The sequence below is a fragment of the Thamnophis elegans genome, chromosome 8 (assembly GCF_009769535.1).
Source record: "Thamnophis elegans isolate rThaEle1 chromosome 8, rThaEle1.pri, whole genome shotgun sequence".
Classification (NCBI taxonomy): Eukaryota; Metazoa; Chordata; class Lepidosauria; order Squamata; family Colubridae; genus Thamnophis; species Thamnophis elegans.
The window spans coordinates 69,132,874-69,158,077 of record NC_045548.1 but is presented as its reverse complement, the minus strand read 5'-3'; the positions used below and the strand labels follow the sequence as shown (position 1 = coordinate 69,158,077).

At 45.9% G+C, this 25,204-nt stretch overlaps 1 long non-coding RNA gene across 1 annotated transcript in view; it reads right to left on the bottom strand.

Annotated features, from left to right (window-relative positions):
* LOC116512742 overlaps positions 1–22,683 on the bottom strand; it is a 154,463-nt gene extending 131,780 nt beyond the window's left edge. The window contains exons 1-2 of the long non-coding RNA XR_004255915.1: positions 21,611–22,683; positions 7,879–8,246 (exon numbers count right to left, since the gene is read on the bottom strand). This is a non-coding gene — a long non-coding RNA (uncharacterized LOC116512742). The remainder of the gene's footprint in view (positions 1–7,878; positions 8,247–21,610) is intronic.
* Positions 22,684–25,204: the final 2,521 nt, after the last annotated feature.

Sequence of the window (25,204 nt, the reverse complement as noted above, 5' to 3'; positions counted from 1 at the left end):
GTCTTTCGCTTGGCGGTAATCGGGCTGCGGAAAGAAGCGAAGTCCCAGCACATGAAACCACAGCCCCTCCGATCCGTAGAAAAACTTCTCTCCACGGAACTGGTCCCTTGTACCCAAAAGGTTTGGGGGGGGGGGTGTGAGGTGGTGGCGCTGACCTGTAGCATTCTGGACAAATGGCTGTCCAATCTCTTCTTTAAAACCTCCATTGTTGGAGCATCCATCTATTGCTTCTTGTCCTGCCCCCACGTGCTTTGATAGATAGATTAACAGAGTTGTCAGGGACCTTGTAAGTCCATCTACCGTCTTTCCCCAAAAATACGACACGTCCTGATAATAAGGCCATGCCACATTTTTCTGGTGGCCAAAAATATAAGCCCTTCCCCACAAATAAGCCCCCTGGACAACCCCCACCTCCAACCAGGCAGAGCGCCGCTCACCAACCTAGCGGTATCCCGAGGGTACCAAGCCGCGGGAACCAGGGGGAAGGGGCAAAGGTGATCGCTTTTGCCTTCAGGATACCGCTAAGTTGGTGAGCGGCACTGTGCCCAGCTGAAGAGGGGGATTGCCGGGCAGCTGCTCTCTTGCGAGCAGGCTCCCAAAGAGCCGGGCGGAGCAGCCACCCAGCAAACCCCCTTTCCAGCTGTGCAGAGCGCTATTCACTGACCTAGGGATATCGCCAAGCCACAGGAAGGCCTGTTCGCCGCCGCCTGGCTCTGGCAGCTTGGCGCCTTCGAAATGCCAATAAATGGTGCTCTGCATGGCTGGAGAAGGGGGTTGCGCAAGTGGCTGTTATGCTCCCGCTCCTCCAAGCCTCACGATGCCCTGGCCCAGCTCTCTCTGCCACCATCCCAGCGTGGCTTTTTCAGCAGCTTCCAAACTGAGTCTTCCGGCAGTGGCTGCTCTGGCCATACGCTCTATGGTTGTGGGCCAGTTGCCTCCAGAGTGTACAACCATAGAGCGTACGCCCAGAGTGGCCACTGCTGGAAGACTCAGTTTGGAAGCCGCCGAAAAAACCATGGTGGGATGGTGGCGGCGGCAGCGGAGGTGCCCTGGCTCTGCAGGGAGAGCTGGGCCAGGGCATCGTGAGGTTGGGAGGCGCGTGAGTGAGAGCGGAACAGCTGCTCGCGCAACCCCCCTCTCCAGCCGTGCAGAGCGCCATTCACTGGCATTTTGAAGGCGCCAATTTGCGGTAGCCGGGCAGCAGCGAACAGGCACTCACGCAGCTTGGCAATACCCCTAGGTCAGTGAATGGTGCTCTGCACGGCTGGAAAGGGGTTTTGCTGGGTGGCTGCTCGTGAGCGTGGTCGCTTCATGGACTTCCGGTTTCCTCGTATGAGGCTTCCCTGAAGGCTCCGGAGGGCAAAAACTGGTCCTACAGAGTAAACTGGAAGTCCTGAAGGCTCTGGAGATCAAAAATCGACCCTACGAACAAACCAGAAGTCACCATTCCTGAACTTCCGGGTTCCCCTAAGTCCATTTTTCGCGCTCTGGAGCCTTCAGGGAAGCTCCTGAGGGCATACAGGGGTGGAGTGGGGTGGGGAAGGCTGTTTTCACCCTCCCCAGGCTCCTAGAAAGCTTCTGGAGCCTGAGGAGGGTGAAAAAAACTGTGCCAAAAGCAGGGGGAGGGGAGGTTTGCTGGTCGCGTGCGGCTTGGGTATGGCACGCCCATGCATGACCCCCCCCCTGCGCTCCTCCCGCTTTTGGCACAGGAGCCAAAAAAGATTCGGCATACTATTATAGAGCATATCACAGAAGTGAATACACCCCCTCACATTTTGTAAATATTTAAGTATATCTTTTCATGTGACAACACTGAAGAAATAACACTTGGCTAGGATGCAAAGTAGTGAGTATACAGCTTGTATAACAGTGTAAATGTGCTGTCCCCTCAAAATAACACAACACACAGTCATTCATGTCTAAACTGCTGGCAACAAAAGTGAGTACGCCCCAAGTGATAACATCCAAAATGCGAGGGGGTGTACTCACTTCTGTGATATACTGTAAAATGGGGCAAAACTCGGCTCTGTCTCACTTAGAAACAGAAATTTGGGTTCAGCTGTGGTCGTACGTCAAGGACTAACTGTATAAAAACTCAAGAGTTAAGCAATCGGCCCCTGGCTCTCCTCATAGCTGAGTAAAGGACAACTCAGGATGAGTTAGCAGAGATAGAATTACCTCAACAGTTAAGAATTCAGCGGCTTCCTCAACCAGAGGGCAAATTCCGTGCTTTGTGGGTCCATGTTAAAAGTGAAAATTCCACAAGAGAGGAAATGATAACGTTGCAGTGATAAAACAAATGCCAACAGCTGTACAGTACCTTCCTAATCAAAATGGCATTTCCTTACAATATTTGTAATAAAGGAGTTGGCAGCACAGGAAAAGATATATTTTCCTTAACTCTGCTTTTTTTAAAAATAATAATAATAAGCATTCTTTAATCCAGTATCTTTCTGACTTAAGCAAGAAGGTAAGCAGAACGGGAAGCATATGCAGATCTCCTTATAACTCACGTCGAATCTACTTTCATGCAATGCGAAAAGGCAAAAGAAAAAAAAAATCCTAACAAGGAAGGGATGATACATGGAAATGCTGACTTAAACACAGAATAATAGACTGCAGAGCAAGAGATATGCCAAAAATGAGGAATGTCGTTTCTCCTCTGACGAGCAGTCTAGAAACATGATGGTGCTGGAGAAGACTCCTGCGAGTCCCTTGGACTGCAAGGCGATCCAACCGATCAGTCCTAGAGGAGATCAACCCTGACTGCTCTTTAGAAGGCCAGGCCCTGAAGAGGAAACTCAAATACTTTGGCCACCTAATGAGAAGGAAGGACTGACTGGAGAAGAGCCTCATGCTGGGAAAGATGGAGGGCAAAAGAAGAAGGGGATGACAGAAAATTAGGTCACCGGATGGAGTCACTGAAGCAGTAGATGTGAGCTTAAATGGACTCCAGAGGATGGTAGAGGACACGAAGGCCTGAAGGAACATTGTCCATGGGGTTGCGATGGGTCGGACACGACTTAGCAACTAATGACAACAACAACAACAACTAGAAACATGAAATATAAACAAAGAAAAAATACAAAACAAAGGATTTGTAACTAAGCATTGGCTACTGAAATCCACATATAATCTGAGCCTTATGCTTCAGTGAACGTCTGACCCCATTTAAAAGTCTGGGCTAATTTCATATTAAGGCATGGTTCCTCAGGATTTTGGGACTGGACATGCAATTGGAACTTGGAGATCAGAATATGGAAGATTCACATCAAATGGTTGCCCAGCGGGGTCAGTGGTAGGATTCAAAACACTTTACTACCGCTTTTGTGGGCGTGGCTTGGTGGACGTGGCGTGGCGTGGCTTGGTGGGCGTAGCAGGGGAAGGATACTGCAAAATCCCCATTTCCTCCGGATCAGCTGGGACTCGGGAAGCAGAGAATGGATGAGAACGGGGCCAGTCAGTCATTTACCGGTTCTCCAAACTACTCCAAATTTCCGCTACCAGTTTTCCAGAACTGGTCAGAACCTGCTGAATACTACCTCTGCAGTAGGGGAATAAGCCATCCAGTGTCCCGTCCCGTCCCGTCCCGTCCCATCCCATCCCATTCTATTCAGTCTATTCTACTGTTCTGTTCTATAAGTAATTCTCAACTTACAACCATTCATTCAGCGACTATTTGAAGTTACAGCAATACTGAAAAAAGTGGCTCACGGCCATTTTCACTCTTACAACCGTTGTGGCATCCCCACGGTCGTGTGATCAAAATTCGGACACTCAGCAACTGGCTCAAAATGATGACATGGTCCCCTTTTGCATCTTGTGACGAGCCAAGTCAATGGGGAAGGGAGATTCACTTAACAACCATGTTCCTAACTGAACGACTGCGGTGGTAAGGATGGTGGTAAAACGGGGGCCAACTCACTTCACGCCTATCTTGCTTAGCAACGGAAAGTTCGGGGGGGCTCCCTTGTACGTTGAGGACGATCCGCGTTCTATTCCTATTCCATTCCAAATGTAGATGAGTTAGCAATTTTTGTGTTGTTCAATGCAGGGTTAAAAACGGGGGGGGGGGTTCCTGTACCAGTTGGTACTGGTTCACTTTGCTTGCGCGCCCACTGCGCATTGCTTGTGCATGCGCAGTTGACTGTAAATTGTTCTGCAGAGTTAACATGCTGGAAACGGCATAAAAGACTGGCGAACAGGTTCGGGGGCGTGGCCAGCCTAGGCAGCTACCGGTTCTGCAACCCAGGCCAAATAACCACTACCGGTTTGGCTAAACCGGGAGCAACCCACCTCTGGTTTAAAACAAGATTCTGCTTTTTGCTACAGCCAGGGAGTGTTGTTACTCCCCGTCTCGCTCTACTGGCTTTATGCCAAGTTTTTTCCTCCTCTTTACTCATCCATGCATATGTGTGAATGATTGAGCCTAACATATGCCCAGCTTCCTCTACGATGATCATAACGCTATCATCAATCAGGCATTTTTGAGAAGGGTAACTATAATGAGAATGGAGAAAGCGTTTGGGCTTCCTATCGTTCATAACCGAGACAAATCCTGGCAGGTTATAAAGACCTCCTGGACAGGAACGGCAAGAAATAGCAAACACAAAGTGTACCCTCTTGAGCAGTGAATACACACTCGACGCACGTAGCTGCACAGGCAATCATGCACACCTATCAACAGGAGGAAGCAAGTGGTTATTACAGGCATGCACACCGTTTTAACAGGAGATTTCAAGGGGAATTTATACAGGGTGTAGATAAGCAAGTTCAGGTATTTCTCGTCTTGCAACAGTTCCATTTAATGACCGTTCAAGGTCACAACGACACTGAAAAAAGCGACTTATGACCATTTTTCAGAGTTGCGACCTTTCTAGCATGCAATCAAAATTTGGATGCTTGGCAATTCATACTTATGACGGTGGCAGTGTCCCCTTTCCCCAACCTTCTGACAAGGAAAGTCAATGTGGGTGAGGGCAGATTCACTTAATGACCGTGTATCTAACTTAACAACTGCAGTGATTCACTGAACAACGGGGGCAAGAAAGATCGTAAAAAGTGGGGCAAAACTCGCTTAACAAATGTTTCACTGAAAAACAGAAAAAGAATTGAGCTCAGTTGTGGTTGCAAGTCAAGGACTACCCGTATAAAGAATCCTCAAGTTACGACCACAATTCAGCACAAAATTTCTGTTGCTAAGTGAGACATTTGTTCGGTGAATTTTATCCCGTTTCTTGCCATAGTTGCTAAGTGAATCACCGCAGTTGTTAAAGTTAGTAACATGACTGGTAAATGAATCTGATTCCCCATGGACTTTGCTTGTCAGAAAGTCGCAAAAGGGGATCACGGGATAATTGTAACCGTCATAAATATAAGCCAGTTGCCAAGCATTTGAATTTTAATCACCTGACCGTCGGGATGTTGCAATGGTCTTAAGTATGAAAAACGGCCATAAACCACTTTTTTCAGTGCATTTTTTAAACTGTAATTTCTACTAAACAAAACTGTTGTAAGTTGCACCATGCTTATGTTCCTCCAATGGTGCAAGAAGAACCTAGAGACAACATGGCATTCAGCCATTCTTGCTTTTTAAACTGTGGATGTGACCATGAATGATGAATTACCGGGGAAACGTTTAAGAATAGGGGAGACATGGTAAGTGTCTTCTAGGATTTGAGGGGCTGTCACAGAGAAGAGGAAGTGGACCTATCCTCCAAAGCACCAAATTGCAGGACAAAAAGTAAAAGCTTGTGAAAGAGAGATCCAACTTAGAACTAAGGAAGGAATTTTCTGACAATCACAATAATTAATCAATGGAATGGTTTGCCTCCTGGAATTGTGGGTGCTCTATCAATGGAGGCTTTCAAAAATGAATCGAACAACAATTTGGCCAGCATTGTATAAGGCAGGGGTGTCAAACTCGATTTCCTTGAGGGCCACATCAGGATTGTGTTTGACCTTGGGGTATGTGGCTGGGGTGGGCGTGGCCAGCTCACCTCACTCATATTGGGTGGCACCTATGATGGCCTAAGCAGGGCTAGGAGTTCCATTGTCTCCTTCCTTCCGTCTCCTTTTTTCTTCCGAGGCACCACGGGCCAGTCCTTCGCTGTTTCCAGGACAGCCACACAGGCCAGATCTAAGCACCCCACGGTCTGAGTTTGACACCCCTGGTATTAGGTCTCCTGCCTTTGGCAGGTTTATATATGTATTGTGTCACAACCCCTGGTATGCCCAAATATGGGAGGGAGCATACTGCTTCCCTTTTCTGTCTTTCGGCTCACCCTAGGAGCCATACCGGCAAAAAACCATTTTTTTATGTTGCACAAATGCTATATATATATAAATAAAATCAAAGGATGTAACAACATGTGTTTCAAGTAATCCTGGGTTTACAATCACAATTGGGAACAGAATTTCCATTGCTAAGCAAGGCAGTCATTCAGTGAGTCAATCTTTTTGACCATGGTTGTTACATGAATCACTGAATCATTGTGGTTGTTAAGAGAATCCAGCTTTCCCCATTGATTTCACTTGTTAGAAGCCAGGTGGAAGGTCGCATATGGTGATCATGTGACTGATTGACACACATACACACACTTCGGATGTGCAACCATTGGAAATATCTGCCAGTTGCCAAGCGGCCAACCATAGGGATGCTTTGATGTTTGTAATTGGGAGGACTGCTTGGTCTTAAGTCACTTTTTTCAGTGCCGTTATAACTTCAGACAATTGTTGAACGAATCGTTGTAAATCGAGGACTATCTCTCCTACGGCATAGATTCTGAGAGATCTTACAATGAGATCTTACATTGTTCGTTATCATAGCAGTGAATTCATTAGCAAGCCAGTGACTAGTGGTAAGTATAACATATAAGTTATAAGCTTTCCCCCTCCTTTTTTTCCTTCTTCTTTGTTTGTAGATTTAGTTTGTACTTTTAACTTTTTTTTTTAATTAGTTTATTGAAAAGAAAAGGTGTTAAATATGATATAAAAAGTAGCATCTCCAGCAATGGAAGAAGGGAGGCTTATAGAAGGAAAAAAGAGGTCCCACTTCATATCAAGGGCTGTAAGAGCAGCTGAAGGTCAACCCAATCCAGCAAAATTCTGTTCTGCTAGCTCAAGTCACTGAGTAACAGTCCACAGGTTCACAGCACTACTTAAGACATGATGTCCAGACTTTGGGAACTGCATCTGGGCTGTAACAGAGGAGGAGGAGGAGGACAAAGAGAAAGAAGGAGGAAGAGAGGAAGAGAAAGAGAGGAAGAAAAAGGAGGAAGAGAGGAAGAGAAAGGAGGAAGAGAGGAAGAGGAAGAGGAAGAGAAAGGAAGAGGAAGAAAGGAAGAGGAAGAGGAAGAGGAGGAGGAAGAAGGAAGAAGGAGGAGAAAGAAGGAAGAAGGGGAAGAGGAAGAAGAATAAGAAGAGGAACAAGGAAGAGGAACAAGAGGAGGTGGAGGAGAGAAAGGAAAAGAGAAGCAGAGGAAGAGGAGGAAAAGGAAGATGAAGAGAAGGACGAAGGAAGAGGAAGGAGGAGGACAAAGAGAAAGGAGGAAGAAGAGACAAAGAGGAAGGGGAAGAGGAGAGGAAGAGGACAAAGAATAAGAGAAAGAAGGAAAAGGATGAGGAGGAAGAGGTGGAGGAGAGGAAGGGGAAGAGGAGCAGAGGAAGATGAGAAGGAGAGGAAGAGGAAGAGAAAATGGGGAGGAGGAGGATGTTTTAAATTATGTCGGAGGAGGCCTTCTCCTTCTTAGGACTTTCTCCCTTAGCAGAGGTTAAAACATCAGAGGCATTGCATGTACATCATTCAAAGAAACTTGTTTTGTGGGAAGAGGAAGAGCCTCTCCCACAAACCTCATGAAACTTAACATGCCTACGTACCTCAGGAAGACACTCAATGCTGTGCAGGAAGACTGGGAGAGCTCTCAGATTCTAATTATTCGCCCTTTGTTGCTTTCCAGAATGAAATCTGACCATCATCAAAAAGTTCTGTGCCGTATTCCAATCGTGCTGTGAAAATAATCCATCTCTCAGTGGACGTCAAGAATCAAGGAAACCATTGAGGTGTTGTGGGGGAGTGGGAAGAACTGGCAGAAACCGTGCAGCTCCCCTTTTTCCTGGTCAAGGCATTTCATCTGCAGCCGAAGCTCTCCAGAATCTCTTCTCCGCATGCTAAATCCCACGGCCTTGGAGATCCTTGAACAAAAGGAACGAGATGCCATGGCATTTGCCAAGGATGAGGAGCAGGCCTTGAGGAAGAAGAAAAAGAAGAAACAAATAAATAGAGACTGTTACATCAAGCAGACATCCAAGAGGAGAAAAAACAAAAAGGAAGGAGAGGGCTACAGATGGTCCTCGACTTACAGCAGTTCCGTTTAGCGACCGTTCGAACTGACAACGGCACTGAACAGGGCGACTTAGGGCGTGTTTCACGGACCATTCTGCAGCATGGTCGTGCAATCAAAATTCAGATGTTTGGCAAGTGACTTATGTTTACGACCGTTGCAGTGTCCTCTGGGGTCCCGCGATCCCTATTTGCGACCACCTGACAAGCGGAGTCGACGGGGAAGGCTGGATTCGCTTAACAACTGTGTTTACTAACAGACTACCGCCGTTCACTTAACAACGGTGGCAAGACAACATCATAAATGGGGCAACGCCCACTCAAGAAATGTTCTCGCCTGACAACAGAAATGTCAACTGTGGTCATAAGTCAAGGACGACCAGTAGCAGTGGCACAACACCTCTTGGGCATCCCTGTAAGGAGAGAAATGTAGGAATCCCAGCTGTGGGCTAAAGTGGGGGGGAGAGTGATACCTGGCTCTATTCTAAAGCTCATTAGCCTGAAGACATTGCTTCCAGTCACAGGTGAGGCAGGGAGTGGGCCTTTTGTAACCTTGAAGAGCACTAGAGATAAGATAATCCAATCCTGTGTTATTTGCCTACTCCTCGCCCCCCACCAAGTCACAAAATATAAAGCAACTAAATTCTCTATGCAATTCCTTTCAAGGTTACATTTTTGAATAGGGTATCATTAAAATTCCCTTCTCCTCTCTCTCAAAACAAAAATCACCTTTGTTCCTTATTTATTTATTTATTTATTTGTTTATTTTCAGTTCAGGAAAGTTTTTCATTCTTCAAATGATGCAGAAAAAAAATAGGTTTTCAGTGTGCAATTCACTTCCTCCTGTAGCTACTGCGCATAGAACATCTGGCCAGTGTGTCTCTAAAATTTCATCCACTTCCTCAATTCTAAAACTTTGGTAAACACCAAAGTTACCATACCTATTCATTTCATTTCACTTTTGCGATCTATTTTATCCAAATGCCTACTTACACACACCTGTGCTATTTGAGAAATTGGAAAAATGATGGTGGGGTTTATACATGAATAGGGAAAGGGTTTTTTTCTTTAAAAAAAAATCTACTGTTAGTACAGAAGTCTACTGAATCCTGCCTGTGTCTCAAGTTTCCCTAAATGGTTCACTAGCTTTCCAAGAGGCATTTGCTGACTTGAGCTTGATTTAAAATAAATAAAATGGTTGGCTTGCTTTGAGGAGGGCAAATATATATAGAAACGTGTTCCACTTTGTTCCCCCCACACTGCAAGGCCAAGAGAGATGCAAAATATCAGATGCAATGGAATTAAATGCAATGGAAAAACAACAGATGGAAACTTATCAAAGAGGGATACAAGCTAGAACTAAGAAATTTCCTGAAAGCGAGAACAATGAATCCAGTGGAATGGCTTGTCTTCAGAACCAGGAACAATTGTCCCTATTCGTTCAGCTGAACTGGCCCGAACTGGGAAGATTTCACCCCTGAGGAAGACCAAGGGCATGGCCCGGAAGCCGCTCCCAACTTCTGCCCCACTTCTTGCTGGGGTACCTGGCACTTTCTGGAAAAGAGGGTTAAGAATGGGACCCTCCCCCCACCCCACCCGGGGATAGCCATACGCTTCCAAGGCCACCAGGAGAAAGGCGGCTGATGGGTTTGAGCACCTTGAGCAAACGGGACCCCTCTTCCCTGCCCTCTGGCCAAAGCAGGGACCCCCCCCACAAAATGCAGCCCCCTTGATTCTTCCGCTGTCATCATTTCTTTCCTGGCCAGGTGTGGGGAGCCGGTAGCCCAATAAAGTGGCCCTTGGACGGAAGAGATACAAAGGCTTGTCTTCAGAAGTTGTGGGTGCGTTAACTGGAAGTTTTTAAGAAGAGACTGGACAGCCATTTGACATGGAATGAGGCAGTGCCTGAAGTTAAAAAGGGAAAAGAAAAGAAAAACAAACCATGGCATCTGGCCCTCTCAAATCCTTGCAAATAGATGGGAGAAGACATGGAGGTAGTGACAGATTTTACTTTCCTGGGTTCCAAGATCACCACCTATGGGGACCGCAGCCATGAAATTAAAAGATGTTTGCTCCTGGGGAGGAAAGCTATGGCAAAGCTAGACAGCATACTAAAAAGCAGAGACATCACCCTGCCAACAAAAGTGCATATAGTCAAGGCTATGGTTTTCCCAGTTGCAATGTACGACTGTGGAGGTAGGACCATAAGAAAGGCTCTGCAGTTGAAATGAACACCACTTGATTCCAAGAAACTGGAATCAAAACTACAAAGAGGATGAGGAATGGTGAAAGGATCCACTCTCTCCATCCACAATGCTCTCCTTTATGTGTTTCAACCAAAGGCAGCATCCAGAGGCTGCTGTCATGGAGAGTTGCAATGGATGACTGTGAAGGCTGGACCATAAGAAAGGCTGAGCGCCAAAGAATGGAGGCCTTTCAACTATGGTGCTGGAGAAGATTCCTGCGAGTCCCTTGGACTGCAAGGCGATCCAACCGGTCAGTCCTAGAGGAGATCAACCCTGACTGCTCTTTAGAAGGCCAGATCCTGAAGACGAAACTCAAATACTTTGGCCACCTAATGAGAAGGAAGGACTCACTGGAGAAGAGCCTAATGCTGGGAAAGATGGAGGGCAAAAGAAGAATGGGACGGCAGAGAATGAGGTGGCTGGATGGAGTCACTGAAGCAGTAGCCATGAGCTTAAATAGACTCCGTAGGATGGTAGAGGACAGGAAGGCCTGGAGGAAATTGTCCATGGGGTTGCGATGGGTCGGACAAGACTTCGCAACTAACAACAACAACAAATATTCCAAGGCCTAGTTCTCTATAGGAAAAGGGGAGTTGGGAGAAAGGGAGAGGGAACATTTATTATGCTACATTTTTATACTGACACTCTCCACAAGGCCTAATTTTCTCGTGCAGGATCTTCAACCGTCCTTTTAAGGCTTGTCATCAGCAATGCAAATATCCTGCCAAAGACGTGTTACTGTCTAAATTACAGAGCTTGTAGAAGCAGCCTGATAAAAGAAGACAAGAGGCGTCCAGTTTTTCCTGGATTTTTCTCATTTTCTCCCGTATTAAGCTGTCACAAACACAAAGCTCAAAAGGGTTGTCAGCCCTTGTTTGTTTGCCAGAACTCTTGATCTGGAGTTCTGCTTCCTTCCATCCTAAGTTCACAATACTGTTAAATGTATCCTGTTGAGAATTCTTGTCTTGTAAAATCTAGGTTGTACTCATTCTTACTTCTCATGTTTGTTTATTTTTTTGTTTGTTTCATCTTGCTGGTTGTTTTTTTTTAAAGACGCTCCAACTTGAGACTTTTTGCGGCAGGATATTAATAAAAAGAAATACCAAACGAAACAAATGGCTTCATGTCCGCTTGGAGAGTAATACAAGAAGCCCTCAACCTACACAAGTTTCTCCAGTGATCATTAAGTGACTTATGACCATTTTTCACACTTGCGACCACTGCCGTTTCCTCATGGGTTACATGATCAAATTTCAGATGCTTGGCAATTGACTCATATTTATGACGGTTGCAATGTCCCAAGATCAAGTGATCACCTTTTGACAAGCAAACATCAATGGGGAAGCCAGATTCACTTGACAACAGGGATATTCATTTAACAATTGCAGTGATTCACTTAACAACTGTGGTAAGAAAGGCCGTAAAATTGAGAAAAACTCAATTAACAACTGTCCTGCTCAACAACAGAAACTTGGAGCATAACTGTGGTCGTAAGTCGAGGACTACCTGGACTAAGTATTTTTCAAATTTGTCAACTTTTAAGATGCATGGATTGTAAAGTCTCAGAATTCCCCAGTCAGCATTGGCTGGGGAATTCTGGGACTTGGAAATCCATGCAGCTTAATATGCAGGTTTGAAAAAGAGCAGACTAGACTGCCACAAGACGAAGTGTTTCATGTTTTTATTCCTGATTTAGATAAAAGAGTTGAAAAGATGAGCAAACGACATAGATAACCCCGAGTCAGAAATGAGGGACGCTTTAAAAGAGAAATAAAGGATTAAAAAAAATAATATCTAGGCCGTCCTTAACAGTGGGCCGAAACAAACAGCATGAAAATTAACCATATTGTACAGTTTTACATCTGGGTGAGAGAGATAGAAGTGAAAAAAGAGGCAGAAAAAAAAGAGGCTTGGCATTAGTACATAGGAGAAGGATCCGGGTACCAATGTTTTCTACAAATGGAACATGAGCCAAGATCGTGATGTAGCTGCCAAAAAGGCAAATGCTACCTTGGAAAGCATGAACATGCACAGAAGGTCCAGAAAATGGGAAGCAATTGTTCCATTTTGCTCTTGTGAGGCCCTACTTATAAACAGTATCCATTTCTGGACTCTGCAGTTGAAAAGAACATCAAGAAACTGGAATCAAAACTACGAAGAGGATGAGGAATGGTGAAAGGATCCACTCTATCCATCCATGGTACTCGCCCTTACGTGTCTCAACCAAAGGCAGCATCCAGAGGATGCTAGCGTGGAGAGCTGTAATACATTCAATGAAACTTATCATTATCATAACTAAAAGTGTGGTCTAGACTTAGAAAGCTGGGAGTCCGTGAGTTCTAATCCTGCTTTAGCCATGAAAGCCAGCTGGGTGATTTGGGCGAATCAGCCAGAGACAGTGAGTTTAGTCTGGTCTTAGGCACGAAAGCTGGCTGGGTAACTTTCTCTCAGCCCAACCCATCTCACAAGGTGATTGTTGTAGGGAAATTAGGGAGCGAGATGTGTTGAATATGTTTGGGCCCCCATGAGTTATTTGTAAAAATAATAAAGATCATATATAAACATTTTTTTAAAAAAAATCTGGGTGACAAAACTGTGCAGGAACAGTTCTAGTTAGTACTTGGGTAGAAAAGCAGGGGTTGGACTAGAGCAGTGGTCCCCAACCTTTTTATCGCCGCGGACCAGTCAGCCTTTGATAATTTTACCGTGGCCCGCTGAGCGCGCGCAGGGGTGGGGGGGCGTTGTTCGCGACGACACATTGATTGTTTATATATCAGATTGTTTTGATTAAACTACCATATATAAAAGGAGATACTATCTTAAATAACAAAGTGGGCCCCCACCTCCAAAATATACTAAAAGAAAAAAGATTCCATGTGCTCAACTAATTTTTTTTTAAATCATCACTATATTATGGACTACAGACATATATATATATATATATATATATATATATATATATATATATATATATATATATATATATATATATATATATATATATATATATATATATATATATACATGCATATATACATGCCGTACGTATGTACGTACGTATATATATAATGTCCAAATAACAGGAAAAGCGCTTCAAGGACCAAAGTATATTCCTTTTTTGCAGCCTTAAAAGAACTCTCGTTTTTTGAGGCTCAGAACCAGGCATTCTCATGGGCTGCAAAAAGGAAACGCGACCTGGGAGCGCAGCCTCCAAGAGTCCATATCGCCAATAACTACGCATGGGGGGAAAGGAAATGTGTTTTGTGAGGAAGAGAAAGAGCGCGCTTCACCGATGCCCGTTGGCGAAATTTTGGAAGAGACTTCAGGCACCGAGCCCCCACCCCTGGGTGCGGCAACTGGAGCGGGCGGGAGGCAGGGAAGTGGTGGGCAAGACCGCCGCTTTTCCACCGTGCGCTGCAATAGCTCAGGCGGCGCTCATACCCTCCCCTTTCCTGTGCTACCGTTAGACTCCTCTCAGCCCCGCACCCACGCCCGCGGAGGGCGCACGCGCGCCAAAATCGTGCACCCCCCATCTCCCCTCAAAAGACCCCCCCCCCGCCCTCGGCTGCCCAACGTTCTCTCTCTCTCTCTCTCTCTCTACCTCTCCCGCCGTTCCTTCTCACAAGCCAAGGCCGGGCGGGGAAGCGCCGTCTCCGTCCCGGGCGCGCCGCCCCTCCCTGGGCAACTCGGAGACGACTGAGCCACTTTTTCTCCAACCGCGCCGCGCGACCCTTACCAATGCCGGGCGCCACATAGACGAAGTAGAGCAGTGTTTCTCAACCTTGGCGACTTTAAATCCTGTGGACTTCAACTCCCAGAATTCCCCAGACAGCTATGCTATCTGGGGAATTCTGGGAGTTGAAGTCCACAGGACTTAAAGTTGCCAAGGTTGAGAAACACTGAAGTAGAGGAATGAGGAGGACAGCGAGAAAAAGAAGAGAGCGGCCAGCAACGACCGCCGGGGAAGCCGCCAGGGCCTCCAAGGGCTCCGCTTCCAGCGCATGGTCCGCCCCCTCCTCGCCTCGCTTCCAGGCGAGCCGACTGAGGCGAGAAAGGAGAAAGAGGCGGAGGCGTTCACTGAGGGGACGGCTGACTCGGGGAGGGGGTGGAGGTGGTGTAGTAGCGGGGGATTCTTCCTCCTCGCCTCACTTGCTCCTGTGCTTCCGCGCAGCTCCCCCCCTCCGGCGACGGCGCTGCATGAGTGAAGAGTCGGCCGTTGCTGTGCGGCCCGGTGCCAGGTACTCCACGGCCCGGCACCGGTCCGCGGACCGGGGGTTGGGGACCACTGGACTAGAGGACCTCAAAGGTTCCTTCCAGCTCTATTCAGCAGAGAATCAGCAGAGAATCCCAGAACTAAAGGTTAGATTGGGGAGATGGGAAAAGCATCTTCTGCAAGATTTTCCCTAAGAGGACTAAATGGCTGCATATCCAGGAAGTCCATAGGAATCAAGCTTAGCTGGGAGATTTACTGTAGTTGCTTAATTACATTACAGAAGAAAAGGAATTACTGCATAAGAACAAACTCAATTTGCAAGCTCTGAGTCAAATGGCTTTAAAAACCATTTGACTGCTCAAGGCTTTAGCACTAAATTGTCCCAATCAAGCTTCCCCCCTCCTCCTCCTCCTCCCTTTGGCGGCCTTGATTAACTCAAAAGAAGCATCACCTGCCTTCAAGTTAGAATCAGCTGAATGCTTCCTTTCAAATATCTCCCCCCCCCTCTTTTTTTTTCTTTCTTTCCCAAGCCTCTTCCACCCTTTTCAACTCCCAACAAGCCTCAATCTGCAAACTGCTTAAGAAAAACATCCTTTAGTGGTATGCAATGCAAATCAAACCTTGTTAACAAGTAAATTAAGAGCTACCAGGGATCTTTATCTCCAGGGATCCATAAATGCAAATTGGATAAAACCAGGCTGTGCAAGGTTTTAACTCTTTCTCCTCTTTTGAACCGCCATATGTTGGCGGGTTTGATCTAATCTATGGCTGCCTGATTAGAAAAACCAGGCCAAAGGTGAATCTTTTGAGTTAGCTTGTTAAAAATGTGATTCCTAGTCCAGTATGAAGTTTGGGAGAAAACGATTATTGTTTAGGGCAATGACGGCTCCTTTTCGCTACCTTGAACCCAGGGCAAAAGAAATCCAATTTAAGCCTTCCAAACCGCTGGATGATTTACTGAATGAATAGATATTCTAAGAGGGATTTTATTCTTCCTCTCAATTGCCAGGAGTCAATTTTACTTCCTTTTTTAAAACTCCCCATACATCATGCCTTATAGTACACGTATCAAAACATTTTTCTAATCCCACAATTGCTTAATTTCTAATGTTTTCCCTGAAAAGTACATTTAGCTATCAATTGGTTTTTTTTTTTAAAGGGGCTATCTTTTAATTCACCCGCCCACCTTCTGGATGCAATTCTAAAACCACTGCAGCACCACATTCAGTCTAATTTGAATGTCTGGAGCAGTATTTCTCAACCTGGGCCCTTGTAAGAGGTATGGACTTCAACTCCCAAAATTCCCCACCCAGCTACACTGTCAGTAGGCCCAATGCTGGCTAGGGGCCAAGGTTCCTCAGCCAATCATGCTATCAGTAGCCAGAATCATGGCTGGGGAATTCTGGGAGTTGAAGTCCACATCTCTTAAAAAGGCAAAGTTTGGTTTCCAAAGTCGTCTTCTCACATCTGACCACGGAAGAATTCAAATTATCGTTTATTTATCATAAAGCAGAGGCTTCCAATCTTTGGGGAACCAGTTCTGTGGAAAAAGTCTTTTTCACAGACCAGAGGGAAGCATGGTTTGGCATCCTATGGTTGGCACAGCAGTTTCTGGCATGCCGTGTTCCGGTGCCAATCCACCAACTGGGGGTTGAGGTCCCCTGGCATAGACCATATTGTAACATGGACTAACAATATAAATTAACATTTGAACTAGATTAGTAGAACCAAATAAAATATACATGTTTAAAAGATCTATGTTCAAGTATCAGCCAGACTATTCTATAGACTTTGAAGCGATCAATCTCAACAGCTTTTGCACCACCGTCTCCATCCCAACCTTCCTTTGGCAAAGATTAAAAGATCTGAAGATCACAAAAGTCAGTGACCTTTACAATAAAACAACACTATTATCCTAATTTCGGTTTTGGAACATTTGCTACCTTGGCGATTTGTGCCTTTCAATGGGTCCTTTGATTTTGATCATACATTTTCAATACCAGTTTTTCTGTTTTCCAGAGATTCACATAATTTGAGAAGGATACCTTTCCATAATTTTAAGGGCCTCCACTGAAGTGGATATTTGTTTTTATAAACATTATTCACACACAGAGAGAGAGTTTATTTATTTTTTAACATAATGTGCCCTAGACCGTCAGTTAGAAGGCACAAGAAAAATAAATAAATGCTTTGTCACACAAGCAAACCCTCAGTCAAGATTACCTAAATTCAATTTAATAGAGATGAGAAATCCTGGACAGAGTTATGACTAAACAATGAACCACAAGGTCCCTTTCACTTTTAGGATTTTCACTTTCGAAGAGGTCATTTGAGTTCCTCCATTACAGCATCTGCTTTGTTTGAACAGAGCAATTTTGCTCATCCAAGTGGTGGATCTGTCTTAAGAGCTTTCCTTACTTACTCTCTAAAGATGCAAACACCACTTTTTGAAATGTCTTAAGCTTCATGAAAGATAATCCTGAGTTCTTAACTAAATAACACACTAAACCGCAGCTGAATTTGCCTCAACAAAACCATACGGATTTCTTGCACATGGAAAGCTAGCTTTTCTCCTCTCTAATAACTTAGCTAAGAGTCAGTCTAGTGTAGTGATGAAGGCATCAAGCTAAAAACTGGGAGACGGTGAGTTCTAGTTTTGCCTCAAGCATGGAGCCAGCTGGGTGACCTTGGGCCTGTCACTCTCGCTCCACACTAGGAAGAAGGCCATGGCAAATCATTTGTGAAATCTTGACAAGAAAATTGCAGGGATTTGTCCAGCCAGGAGTCAAAAACTGGGGAGGGAGGGAGGGAGGGAGGGAGGGAGGGAAGGAAGGAAGGAAGGAAGGAAGGAAGGAAGGAAGGCTGGCTTTAGCTAGCATCTTCTCCATCTCATGTCCCTTCAGTCTCCCTGTGGCAAAAAAAAGGTCATAATAGCAATAGCAATAGCAGTAGACTTATATACCGCTTCATAGGCCTTTCAGGCCTCTCTAAGCGGTTTACAGAGAGTCAGCATATTGCCCCCAACAATCTGGGTCCTCATTTTACCCACCTCGGAAGGATGGAAGGCTGAGTCAACCCTGAGCCGGTGAGATTTGAACCGCTGACCTGCTGATCTAGCAGTAGCCTGCAGTGCTGCATTTAACCACTGCGCCACCAAATGGGGCAAAATTCATTTAACAACATTACCTTGCTTAGCAATGGAAACTGGGGGCTCGATTGTGGTTGTAAGTCAAGGGCCACCTCTATAGTAAAGTGTGGTTCAGGTTCTCCCCGGCTAGCTAGGTAAATTCAATTATTAAAAGTATCCTGGGAAAGGGCTTGTGGCCAAAATAAGATCCTGCTTCTTCCTCCTTTGCAAGCAACTTTCCGCAATGCTGAGACTGAGTGCACCCTCTTAATTGCAAACTTTATGCAACTTTGCACCCAAATTCTTCTCTCAGCAGACCAAACGGAAGCCTGACGCAGCTTATTCAAGCCCCAGTCTTCCCTTCTCCTTCCTTGTGTGGTTCGGATATAGTCAGCGCAAGGACAAATTGCAGCTGCAAGTAACATTTCCAGTTGCCCAAATTAGTCAGGTTTCATTCCAAACACACCTGGAGCGGGAAGCCGGCTGCTCCCAAGGTAATTCACAGGCCTGAGAAAGTCACAGAGAGATAAGGATAAATGCAAGGAAAGCAATCTTGCCCCACTGCGCCTCCTTCATTCAGGATATTATCATCAACCACAGGTGCTTCTGATCTACCCCAGCATCAGAGAAGAATGACATGATTATCTCTCCTCTTCTCCCCACAAAGATAAGGGATTAGTTTAATGGTGGAAGATAAAGGATTAGTTTAATGGTCCCTGCTGGGGTCCCTTCCAGGCATTACTCTGAGAAGCTGAGGACAAAGCAAGGATTGGCTGATTCATCATTGCAACAGGACTCAAATCAGAGTGGAGACACATTTTTTTTAAGATGCCAACTGGTTGGTGGATCTTCAAAAGAGCTGGATTGAGCCGCCACAGAAGCTACTGACTTTTGAGGGCTAGCAACTTTCAGTTCGAGCTCTAGCATCCACTTAGGAATGGAGCTTAAATGTCAGAGCATGAAAATATTCTTGTAATTTTACCTTTTGGGTGTCACAGGAAGAACAAAAAATGTATGCTTGAGATGCCACTAAGGATAGGCAACACAAAGCTGAATCAAAGCACAGACTAGGTTTGTAATGGTCTATTATCTGATTTCATACAGTATTACAGGTAGTCCTCGATTTACGACCACTTACAACTCAGGGTTGACTCAGCCCTCCATCCTTCCGAGGTGGGTAAAATGAGGACCCAGACTGTGGGGGCGATATGCTGACTCTGTAAACCGCTTAGAGAGGGCTGAAAGCCCTATGAAGCGGTATATAAGTCTAACTGCTATTGCTATTGCTAACCACCAAAATTTCTGTTACTAAGTGGAACAGTTGTTAAGTGATTTTCACCCCATTTATGACCTTTCTTGTCATGGTTGTTAAGTGAATCACGGCAGTTAGAGTTAGCAACATGGCTGTGAAGTGAATCTGCTTTCTCTACTGACTGCTTGTCAGAAAGTCGCAAAAAGTGACTTACAGGACACTGCCACCATCATAAATATGAGTCAGTTGCCAAGTGCCTCCATTTTGGTGGCGTGACCATAAGGCTGGTCACATGACAATAAGTGTGGGGAAACTGTCGTAAGTCACTTTTTCCCAGTCCCATATTACTTTTTTTATGACGATGATACTATTAACAGCAGAATTGTTAAGAAACAAGGCATGGAAGATGCATAATGTCATTTGCCAAAAATGTCATTAGACTAAAATTAGCACACAGCACGGAGTTGCAAACATGAGAATGTAAAACAATTTGCAGCCTAAACCATTTGTAAACAATGATGTCATTTCTGGCCAGCCCTCTTTCAAGATCAAACTTTTTAAAGGTAATACAGGCATGTTGCACAAAGGAGTAAATGAAAATATATTGCAGATACGTTGTCTTTCAGCTCTGGAATTACAGAGAGTCCTCAACTTACAACCTCAATGGAGCCTAAAATGCCTGTTGCTACGTGAGACATTTAAGTGAATTTTGCCTCGTTTTAGGACCTTTCTTGCCATAGTTGTTAAGTGAATTGCTGCAGTTAAGTTAGTAACACGGTCGTAAAGTGAATGTGGCTTTCCCCGCTTGTCAGAAGATTGAAAAAGGGTGATCACGTGACTCTGGAGATCCTGAAACCATCATACATATGAGTCAGTCACAAAGTGTCTGAATTTTGATCATATGAGTTGGGGTGCCTCAAGGGTCATAAGTATGGATAGCACTCAACTCACAAGAGTTTATTTAGTGACCGTTAAAGTTACAATGGCCCTGAAAAAAGTGACTTATGACCGTTTTTCACACTTATGACCGCTGCAGCATCCCCGTGGTCATGTGATCAAAATTCAGATGCTTGCCAACTGGTTCATATTTTGTGACCTTTTGACAAGCAATGGGGAAACCAGATTAACTTAAAAACCGGGTTACGAACTTAACTGCAGTGATTCACTTAACAACGGTGGCAAGTAATGTCATAAAATGGGGCAAAATCCACTTAACACATGTCTCACTTAACAACAGGAATTTTGGGCTCAATCGTGGTTGTAAGTCAAAGACTACCTGTATGAAAAAAAACAGCCACATCTAATTTTTTTTTCAGTGCCATTATAACTTTGGATGGTCACTAAATGAAGCGTTCTAAGTCAAGGAAAAATGTGTAATAATCTTATGAGGTCGGCTAGACTAATAAGACAGTGACTGCCCTAAAGCCAGCCCGGTTTCATGACTGAATAATTGTAAAGTGGGTTAAAATCTGGTATGAACCACTTCACACCAAGATAACCACTGGAGTCAAACCAATAATTCTCTAACCCAGAAGCTGCCTTCTACAGGCAGTCCTCAATTTAGGACCACAATTGAGCCCAACATTTTTGTGAAGTGTGTCACCTGTTCATTGAGCTTTGCTCCATTTTACAACCTTTCTTGCCTCCACTGTTAAGTGAATCGCTGACGTTGAAAAGTTAGTAACGTAGTTAAGTGCAAGTGGTTTCCCCATTCACTTTGCTTGTCTGGGGACCCACTGCAATAAATACAAAGAAGTTGCCCAGCACAATGATGATGAACCTTTTAAACACCATGCCCAAACTGTGCACACACGCATGCCCAAACTGAAAGGTGCATGTGCGTGAATGTGTGGCTGTGCAGACATGCACATGTGCAGACATGTGTGTGAATGCAGACATGTGCGAATGTGTGGACAAGCAGAATGTGCATATACATGGACATATGTGCATGTACAGATATGCGCACATGCACGGAAATGCATGCATGCACAGACATGTGCGCAGGCACACCAAAGGCCAGATCACTGGGGGGGGGGGGAGGCGGGGCATCCTGGCAGTGCGGCAAGAGGTAAGATCTTTTTCTTTTGTGAGCTTGTTTCGTCATTTGCAGGGAAATAGAAGCTCCCAAAAGAAACACCACGGAGATCTGACCGGGGCAACGGTGTGCATGCCAGCAGAGAGGGATCTGCGTGCTACCTCTGGCACCTGTGCCATAGGTTTGCCATCACAGCCCAAGCCTCTGGGTTTTGATCACGCGATGATGGGAGATGCTGGAAAGGTGGTAACCGTGAAAAATGGTCATAAGTCACTTTTTTCAGTTTAGTGACTTTGAACAGTCACTAAATGAATTGTCGTTAAGTCAAGGACTTCCTGTATAAAGGCCGGAAACCTGGAGCCCTGCATATCATTTGGACTTCAATCCTGGACTTACCAGGGGAAGCAGAGAGCCAAATCCACCTGGTCTGGCAGCAGCTCTTCTATCCTTTTCCCATGGAATTTTCTAATCTTGTCGTCTTCTTCTATCGTTTAAATGCCCGGGGAGATCTACCAATATTGAACTATTTGGAGAATGCAATATATGAGGTAACCAGGGACAAAACCAAGGACAAAGTTGCCAGAACCGAGATAATGCTAGCATTCTTTTCTCCTTTGAGCCCCAAACGGCAGATCGAGCCAGCCTTCCACAACTTTAGCCCTGGATGAACAGACTGTGGTTTAGTTTGGGGCAGAGGAAGCGACAGCCCTGATCTGGGAAGATTAGAAATCCTTTGGGGTTTCGACTGGAAGGTGCCAGCTGAACTGAATCTGAGGATTTTCCTGCTCTACCCGGGAGGTGTAATTCCTTCCATTTGGCAGCTGAATCAGTAGAAATGGGTGTTCGTTGAGGACTCATCGGCCATGCAAGACAAAACAGAAAGAGGGAGGGGGAGGCAGAGATAAGATCAGCTGTTAGTCCCAAATACCCTTGGCATGACCATGAATTTTCTCCAGCGCAGCAAAATCTCCATGGTATTTCAACCAAGTTTGATCACTCATAATTTTACAATTGCACAAGCACAGTTTTGCTCAGAGCCTCCAAAAGGGAATAGTTAACAGCATAAAAGACCATGTTCCACTAGACAACTCGTTGTGTCCGACCCATCGGGACCCCATGGACAACGTTCCTCCAGGCCTTGCTGACCTCAACTATCCCCCGGAGTCCATTTAAGCTCACGCCAACTGCTTTATTGACCCATCCCGCCACCTCTAGAGATGGCTTAATATTTGACCAAATGCAAGGCACAATTCGGATGCTAAGCCTAGGTCTGTGGTGGCAAATCTATGGCACATGTGCCATAGGTGGCACGCGGAGCCCTCTCTGTGGGCACACGAGCTGTCGCCCCAGCTCACCTTCACGGTGAATATGGTGTGTGCCTCCCACTGGACAGTTGGATTTCAGGTCTCTGGCATGCATGCGTGGGGTAGGGTGCATGTGGGAGATGCATGCACATCTGCAGGGGAGCCCGGGGGGTACAGCGCACCCGCCAAGCCCTGTTTTTGGTCCCAGGAAGCTTCAGGGAGGCCTGCTACGCCCAAAAGGGAGTGCGGCAGAGTTGTGCACACATGCATGGGGGACGTGGTGTGTCATGCAAACATACGCAAGGGGTGGGGCATGCATGCGTTGCATTATGGGTGTGGCCACACACGTGTGCATGTGCCTTTGGCATGCGACAACAAAAAGGTTAGCCATCACTGGCCTAGGTAGTCATCACTTGCCACAAGTGGAACCAGAACTGTCATTGCTAAACAAGGTGGTTTTTAAGTGTATAGTGCAACCATACCGGTTGCAACAGGATCCGGAACCCACCCCTGGTGGGGAGGCTGAAAATGTGATGCGCAGAGGCCAAAAACGCAATGCATGGAGGCGGCAATCAGAGGTGATGTGCTCTGGCAATCCCCACAGCTTTGAACGGGTCTCAAACAGCGTTTGGAGCCTGGAAACGTGACGTGCAGAGGCCAAACCCGGAAGGCACGGGAGGGGGGGGATCTATGACAATCCTTGCAGCCTGTAACAGGTGTAAAACACAATGTGCGAAGGGTGGGGGCCGCCGGGTGGGTGAGACTACATTCGGTATATAAGATGCAATTTTTCACCCACTTTTGGGGGGACGGAAGTGCATCTATACTCTGAAAAATATGGTAAGTCGAGGGCTGCCTGAATGCTACTGCAGGATGATGTCACTGTTTTCTCTCCTGTGGATCCCCCCCCCTTTAAAAAAAATAAACACTAGGTTTTCGGTACACAGGATGTATCCAGCAGGATGCAGCCTACAAACTTCCTCCAGGCCCAGAGAACCAGCTGGTGCCAAAGCTTGGCATTTTCGCCAAGCCCCCAAGCTCTGCCAGAAAAAAACCTTCATTCCCCTTCCCTTGGGCGCCCCCCACGCAGCCCCTATCTCAGACTTCCCAGCTCTCTCATAGCCGGCAGTCAGTGGTGCAGCTGTCCAATATCCGAGGCCCAGCACACTTGGTGGGAACCTAGTAACTGACCTTCAGCATTCAAGCTGCCAGCAGAAAGCAGCTGGTTCCCTCCATCCCTGGCCCGCCTCTTTCTCTCAATGAGCTCATTCTTACTATTAATAGCACCAGGAAGGCCCTTTTCCCCCTCCCTCTTCTTTCATGGGAAATGAGAGGGAAGGTGGCAGCAGGCCAGGCCTCCCTGAGCAATTTTTACAGGAAATGTCAGCCGGAACTTCCCACTCCAGCTGGGATTATTAGGAAGGGGAGGGGGAGGCTGGCGGACGCCTTTTGTTGGCAGCCTTCTCCATCTCACTGTGTGCTCGTAACTAGGAATTGCCTCCCCAGCTAGGAATTCTCTGCTATCTCCCTCCCCCCCCCAAAAAAAAAATAACATTTCTCATCATTCATTAAACAGTGTGTCATCTGGGTACCAGTTTTTTGTGCCGTAATAGTTAAAGCTTAACACCATATTCATTGTATATCTCTATTCTTATTTTAATACCATTTTGCTGAAAATAAGCCCTCCCCGGATAATAAGCCTCATCAGGCTTTTGAGCACATGCACTAAAATAAGCCATCCCCCCAAAAAAATAAACTCCCCCCACCCACAATATTGTAACACAGCAACAGCCATGAGGTGACCACGCTCGCCGCCTCCTTCACCTTAAAAATAATAAGACCTCCCCGAAAATAAGGCCAAGTGCTTATTTGGGGGGATCAAAAGACCCGGTCTTATTTTGGGGGAAACACGGTACTAGTACTTAAAACTTAACATACCTATTGTTATAACATTTCTCTTCTTAATTTATTTAACTTTATGTTACATTACTTTCATGTGTGTTCTCTAACCAGTTGGTTAGGAATCCTCTGCTTTCAATGGGAAAGAGTCTGAAAGCAAAGATAAAGATGCTTAGAAGGAACGTTGGTCCTTCCCTGAACGTTTCTTTTCTGTGGTTTCGACAGGAGGGGCTACAACGGGGTTTGTTACAGCCTGATTGGTCCAGAGACTGAGGGATTTTTCTTAAGTATCCTCCTTTCCCTCTTGGCTCCCAGTTTCACGGGGTCGAATGGAAAAGCTGACAGCATTATGTAAGGAAAATAACACCACATATACTGAGAAAACACCGACCACCCCGACTCCTTTTGATCAAACCAAGGATGGGAATGTAGCCCCTCCCGCATCTACCACAGAAAAGAAACGTTCAGGTAAGGACCAACATTCTTTTTCCTGTAGTTTCGGCGGGAGGGGCTACAATAGGGACATACCCAAGCTAAGTCCCAGGGGAGGTCGTTGACTCCGGGAGAGGGGAGGTCGCCACCTGTTGGGAGTACCCGACGGCTGAAGGCCGCGTCCGCTGAAGCGAAACGATTAAGGCGATAGTGTCAAATAAAGGGGGAAGGAGAGGCCCAGGTGGCCACCCTACAAATATCCCCCAGCGGAGCCCTGGTAACCCAGGCGGCCATGGTAGCCGCGCTCCTGGTGGAGTGGGGCAGTGATGCCCTGCGGCGAAGTGCCTGATAGGCC